General features: G+C 38.3%; 1 protein-coding gene across 4 annotated transcripts in view; it reads left to right on the top strand.

Moving 5' to 3' along the window:
• Positions 1–2,484: 2,484 nt before the first annotated feature.
• LOC134204693 (uncharacterized) overlaps positions 2,485–6,000 on the top strand; it is a 109,102-nt gene continuing 105,586 nt past the window's right edge. Inside the window, exon 1 of one of the 4 annotated variants that reach the window (XM_062679473.1) lies at positions 2,485–2,678. The gene's annotated coding sequence lies outside the window, so the exon portion shown is untranslated. The other 3 variants (XM_062679472.1, XM_062679471.1, XM_062679475.1) reach the window with 3 other exon arrangements.

Genomic DNA, 6,000 nt, shown 5'->3' with positions numbered 1-6,000 from the left:
TAGTTATCGATCAATTCAACCATTTATCGAAATCATGGTTTGCCCAACGTAAAAAGCAATGATTAATGTGTTTCCTTCTGGATGGTGAATGTGATCCCTTCTTTAAAATAGACGTTTGCTCGGAATAAGGCATCGGTGGATGTTTGTCCTTCTTTAGAAATAGACGTTTGCCCGGAATATGGCGATTATGGGTTCGCTCCCTTTTCCAAAATCAGTCAATGTTTTCAAATGAAATCTGCCTTCTTTTGATCAAATGATGAAGTATCGATAAGATAACGCAATTATCCTGTTGACCAATTGGTTTATTCATTTTCCGATTGTGAAAAAAAAACTGCGAATCAAACTGGCAATTCCGAGCAAGGCCGGGTACATAAAGCTAGTATATAATAAAATCGTGTACGTGTTTTGTGTATGATGTAAATGAGTGTGTATGTGTATTCTGTATGTGTGTATATGAGTGTGTATGTGTGTTTATATGTGTACCCTGATAGACAAATGTATTCGTTATGTTTTAATAGAGATACTATGAAAACTTGACGAATACTCATATCCATCAGTATATGTATGTATTTGTGTATATATGTAATGTGTGTGCGCTTTTGTGTGGATGAGTGCTTGTTTAAATAAATTTAAAGTTTATCAAAACCTTACCTCTCCTCAATAATTCAGACGCTGAACATGTTTGAGCATTTTCATAGGCTTCAACGCAATATTAGCAAAGGCATTGCCCTTGAAAGCAATCGATTAGCTCTTGCAAGCACGAACATGCATACGTCTTCAGGATCTGCAGCACTTTTTTATACACTACACATTTGTTTCGATCGCGGTCACAGCACTGGTTCTATTGTTCTACTTTAAGGCGAATCACCGCACAAAAGTAGAGGGCAAAACCAACCGCACTGGAAGACAGTCGGAACGAGACTCGCTTGCAGGGCCTGCTACCAAACCCCCTAAATTTCCGGAGGGCCATTCCTCCTTATTCCCGGTGGACCATGGTGCACAGTTTCACTTAGAGTCCCTCGCTGGCACTCGGACGATGATCAGCCGCCCCTAACATGGAGAACAGACGCTGTTGTGAGCCGATCCTGACATAGAGAACAGACGCTCAGTAAGATTTGCACCTCCGGAGAAGAGCAAACCCCCCTTCCCTGCCAGCAAACGACCTTAGTTCCCGCTGGGGTTGGTAGCCCGATCTTCCCTAAGGTTGCTCGTATCCCGGCCAGCACCACGGGGAGGTAGGGATAGGAGTTGCTGGGTAAGAGGCTAAGGACCGCGAGATGGTGTCTATTTTATTATTCCTTCAGGTACGCGAAGTACCAATGGTACGCTTTACCCAGCATTTGCCGTGCCGTGAATGAAAATTTTAATACGGTATTTATGGGAACCAGTTTTCTTGGTAAGGAAGAAGTAGTTTTTTGTCCGTCTTTCCAAGAAAACCGAAGAACAACCATTTTTGGATCATTAATTTAGAAACATTTTTTTCTGTCGAAAACTGACCAAAGAGCCAAAGTTTTGGAGGTCATCCAGAAATAATCATGCACCGTAAGTCTTCTCCAGATCCGCAACTATTGCGATTTCATGGATGCTGATAATTCATGTAGGGGGAATGACGGCTTTGGCAGGTTTTGTTCTATTATTGTCAGGGGGTTTTTTGTTGACCAAATTTTATAAAATTTGGCCACAGTATTCTTTGATATGCAAAGAATGTTAAGGCCAAATTTGAGCATAATTGGTTATAGAAAACCCCCTGCCAATAATAGAACAAAACCTGCCAAAGCCGTCATTTCCCCTACTTGTGTTACAAGGATGTTATCGATCTTTTAGTAATCTACCTTCGATCATTTAGTAGTTTGTCAATAACTCATTCCAGAAGCCAAATTTCAAAATGTGTTGTATGGTGGACTTCTAGTGCAAAGGTTTATCTACAACTCTGCCTAACAGTTCGTTGTTTGAATTTCACTAATAACGGAGCTATAGCGCTAGTAGCAGTAACTTAGACTAAATGATTGCATATTTTGTTATCATTTAGTATAAGTATAGCAACTAGCACCTTACATCTTTTAATAGTGGAATTCTAACATTGACCTGTTAAGGAAAGTTGCAGAAAAACCTTCGCACTAAAAGTCCACTATACAACAAGTTTTGAAAATTGGCTATTGGAATGATTTATTGACAAACTACTAAATGATCGAAGGCAGATTACTAAATGATCGATAACACCCTTGCTTGTGTATTCTTTATTGCAGTATATAGTTTGTTGTTTTGGTTGTAGATGTTAAAATTTTCATAACTTATCTAGACTACATATTTTAAAAACAATACTTCAGATTCGTCCGACTTATGTTTGATAGTCCGCCACTATGTTTCACAAACGAAAAACAGCCAACAACAAAAAAATCAAAAAAGAAACGTTCTTTACCTCACCTAGACGGGCCGATTTTCGCCTGCCGGCTATCGCATTCGGGTACTCGGCGGTGTTTTCACAGTTCCAAGCAATCCGCACTGGAGAGAACACGCGCGCACGCTCCCCATCATCTGTATACCAGTGAGTGAGATCGGTTTTCGGAACATTTCGTCGACTACGTATAGCGGCAACAACTGAAGGCGCGATCGGTGCGCGCGAATTTAGTTTTCCTGATAACGAATTCGTCACGCGCACGTGTGTTTTGTGTATGAAGGTGAAAGGACACCCATGCCACCATGAGTGGGTGGAATAATGATATCGAAATGATAGTGTGATAATTAGCTACTAGAGTGCGAAAATATGAGTTCATGATGAGATAAAAAGGGTTACAATCTTTGAAGAAACGATTCCGTTGTTCAAATGGAGATGGAGATCATTGTGTTTCTCTCTTATCATCAGCAGGTATACATCGACTAGGATAGTGGTGTAGTGACGTGAAGAAATGGTGGAGTGACGTGAGAAATGGTGAGCTGTTCTGGTCATTGTGCTTATTGTGTGATTTATGATGAATAGTGAATAATTGTGATACCGCAGAGCAAGAAGAGATAAACAGAGTAAAAAGTGACAGAAAACAACGCATCATTATCATTGAAGACGTTGCTTAGTTGGTAATTTATGACTGCTGCTGCTGCTACTACTGACTGACGTCTTATGTGATATTCGTACACGTATATGATGCTGTCAATTATTACGTTTTTCTAGTAAAACCGTGAACAAACGAACGAGCGATCCAGTAGCTTTGTCAAAGGAGAATGACAAGAAGAAAATTACCCACTGTCGTCCGATGACTTGTTTAATTAATTTGCGAGGAAAGGACGGTTATCATTTACACCGACGGAAAGATACGATGGAATCAGGTTTGACAAAAGTTCACCCAGAATATGGATTGTTTTTTTCAACAAAAAAGTGTAACAGAAAGAGTTCCTCCTGATATAACAAGTGTACTATTTTGTGTCAATATTTGTCAGATACCACAAAACAATTGTCATCACAAACAGGCAAAACACTTGTAGGCATTATTCTTGTCAAATTGAAAAAAGTTGTTAATTTGACACCACCTGTGCGAAAGATAATTAATTAAATATTTTTCAGGCACATAGACATTTATACAATACTAGCAGTCCCGTCGAACTTCGTCTCGCCAAAGTAATGATTATTTTCAAAATTTGTGTTTTATTTGTATGCGACCATCATAGATACATGTCTTGCCTTCAAAAATTTCCACAAACCATATTTGGTTCCATTTAATACAAATAATAAGGTAGTGTCTCCGGTTATGGGGCGATTGCCTGTTTCGTTCATAACTTTTTTTAAGTCAACATTATGGAGTAATATCAACACCAATGGAAAGCTACAGACCTTAGCTAACTTTTCTCCGAATTAACTCTATTGTTAAAAAGAAACTTTTAAAAATGTGCGGCTACTTATAAGGAGTGTCGATTTTTGGCCAAAAAAATATCCCCAGTTGTGGGCCACGTTTTAAGGCCGCTAGAAATGGAATAAAAATGAAGTAAAATGCTTATAAATTCATGAAAAAAGATCGTTTAATTATTTCAGAAGCCTTCAATGGCCAAAAACAATAATACATTTCAATGGAAAAATAAAAGAAAATTATTCTTGCATGTGAAAAAGCTGGATGTCATGTCACCACACTTCAAATGCACGGGACGATCGCAACCATTACAATGGGTAGAGTTTGCAGTGGCCTACATTTAGGTACATTTAGTGACCCACTACCGCGAATGATAGACATTTTTCTTTTGTTCAGCAAATTTACACGACGCAAATATTAGACTGGAATTCGACATCACACCGCAGAGTACACTTAATGTACTAAATAATAAAGCATAACACTTGTTATATCTTTCTAATTTACAACAAAGGGAATCCAGGAATTGAAAAAAGTGCACTAGAGGGTTAGATACAAGCTAATTACTATGTGTAATAAGTGTGTATATGCTTAAAAAAAATAACTAATTTAAGATATAAAGAAAAAATCCTACCACTTGTTAACTATGATAATTCCTGAACAAACGTTTGACGATGTCAAATGGAAAAGAAAATGACTCATTTTATCTCTAAAATCTGCACATTGAAAGTTATAGACAAAGCAAAAAGCCCTCGAATATTACCATTTCATTGGTGATAAAAACCGCGTCAACATCGTCGTTCGTTGTCGCACGACTGAAGCCTGTAGAAGACAGCGGTAACGATAGGATGATAAAAAAATTATTTTAGCTTGTTGCAAAACGGTCATCCGCAAATCTAGATCATTATAACGGAATGCTAGGAAGGTATATGTCCAAGCCAAAGCGATGTCTCCAACTATCTAGTGATGGGAAATCTTGCCAACAACGTTGACCTTGAAACACGCTGAGAAGCTTGGTCCTCTGTAGATGCGAATCCAGTTTTGGACTTTTGCGAAATGAAATCGTCCGTCGACGTACAAGCTGTATCGGAATATGTTTTCGCTAGGTATGCAGATAACACAGCGACAACAGAATCGTTATCGTTTGTTTGAATAAATTAAATTGAGCCACAGACAAGCAATCAAAGAGTGAAGTATTTTTTATCGAGCAGGAATGGAACGGTTGCTTTGAATCTTAGTAAATAATTAAATTGTATTAAATTTGGAATATTTCAATTTTCACTGTTAGTTTGCAATTTACAATAACAAAGTCACAAGTAGTCCGTCTGTTTGTCTGTTTAGAAATAGTCGCATTCAGCGAATGTCACCTGACGCTACAATTTGATTTTTTTACGTATTAACTTTTATTAGATAATACGTTTTCGCATATGGTGATGTGCAAAACTGATACAGAAAGCATTGCAACAGTATATGTAGACCTGCTTGAAGTTATTTTTAATGAGGTCTCGAGTTGTTTTGTTGACAATCTGAAACGTGACGAATACAGGAACTGGGAACACCCATAAATGATAGCAGCTATCTAGAACAGACGTCTAATCCTGAGGACTCATCAGCTTGACACCAGTTGAACTGAATGCACTAAACGGAGCCCCTACACAGTCTAGAAGAACATCCCTTCTATCTATTAGGCGTTTCTCGTGGAAATCTCATTTGTGGCATAATAACATCCGCTTGTGTATTTTCCTACTTATGCACGTTTCAATTTCGATGCATAATTTTTTTTTCTCTTTAACCGGATTAAGAACATCTGGCAAACATCATTCCGCTTAGAACAAACCAGCTTCACAACTCACAATCTGATTGAGCTCGTTGAAACAAGAGCACCATGAGGAGCTGCGATGCGAATACAATGTTCGCGTTGAACGGTATACCAAATTATGCAATCAATCATGAATATGCGGGTTAAATATGCGTGCGAGTTCGATGACTCTTTAAATGGCATAAAATTCATCGATGTAGTATATGAGATACAATATTTCAAAGCTTTGAAAAAAAGGGCCATTCCGGCAACCCATTGGTCAGATTTTTTTGGGCATATCAATACTGATATACGACCGGAGTAGTTTTGATATAATCAGCATGGCCCAAAGTGTTCGGGCCAATATGA

The sequence above is a fragment of the Armigeres subalbatus genome, unplaced genomic scaffold (assembly GCF_024139115.2).
Source record: "Armigeres subalbatus isolate Guangzhou_Male unplaced genomic scaffold, GZ_Asu_2 Contig823, whole genome shotgun sequence".
Taxonomy (NCBI): domain Eukaryota; kingdom Metazoa; phylum Arthropoda; class Insecta; order Diptera; family Culicidae; genus Armigeres; species Armigeres subalbatus.
The sequence above is the reverse complement of the archived record's forward strand: the minus strand, read 5'-3'. Positions and strand labels throughout refer to the sequence as shown.